A 1123-nucleotide genomic window follows, 5' to 3' on the forward strand; every position below is an offset into this window, starting at 1 on the left:
TGTAATAACAGAATACTGTCTTGAATATTAATTTTGTTTAGAACTGGAACAAATCATGATGTTGTCTATATACTGCAATAACACAGATCCATGTTTAAATTGGAATGGAACCAAATCTGAGTGGAATACTTGTGAAAAATAAGTTGAACTTTTGGTGAACCCCTGTGGAAGAGCTCTCCACATGTATTGTCAATTTTTCAAGATGAAAACAAATAGGTATTGACTATCTTGCTGAGCAGGGGTACTAAAGAAAGTACTTCAAAGATCTATAACTGTGAAGCATACAACATTGCTTGGAACCTGGGCTAAGAGTAAATGAGGATTGGAAACTACAGGGAATCTAGATATTGTAATCTGATGTGTGTCTCTTAAATAGTGTACAAATCTCTACCTTTTTTTGTTTTCTTGATTGGAAAAATAGGAGTATTCCAGAGACTAGTGCAGACCCTGCTGAAGGAAATTTTGGATAATGGCTCTAACCGTGGTATAGTTTCAGGCTTTAATGGATATTCGGCTATTGTAGGCAAAGGCTTAGAATTATCTACTTGCACTGGAATAGGTTCAGCTGACAAGACTTCCTATATCTGTGGTTGTCTTTGCCCAGATTTCGGTGGGTACTTGTTCTAATCCCTTTTCTCCTCCCTCAACCTGTTCTATAGTTTCTTATACTTCTATTAACCCTTGAATAAAGCCTAATGTGTCTTCTACTTTTCTCTCAGTACCTGAATCAGTCATCTAATGCAAGGAAATTTTAAGAGAATTTCTCCACTCTCAGTAAACTATACATGGCATCATCACTTGAATAATAAATCTTGCCCTAATAGATTAACAGGGGTATCATTGCTGAGAGGAAATGGATGTAAATTGCCAATATTGGTATAGACTCGAATGAGGCAAAATTTGTTCTTCATTTGAAACTCTTGTGATTTTAGAAGTTTTATTACTCTGAGGAAGAGGCTTATGTAAACACGAAGGATTTATTGCTGACGTGGTAAACCCTGTGTCAGTCAGGAAGGTATAGAACTCCCCATTTACCTAGAGCATTGTCTCTCCCTGACTGTTATGGGGAACTATGGCGAAAATCCCTAAATCCTTGGAGCACCATCACTGTGATGGTAATGCT

Source organism: Elephas maximus, chromosome 3, assembly GCF_024166365.1.
Source record: "Elephas maximus indicus isolate mEleMax1 chromosome 3, mEleMax1 primary haplotype, whole genome shotgun sequence".
Lineage (NCBI taxonomy): Eukaryota > Metazoa > Chordata > Mammalia > Proboscidea > Elephantidae > Elephas > Elephas maximus.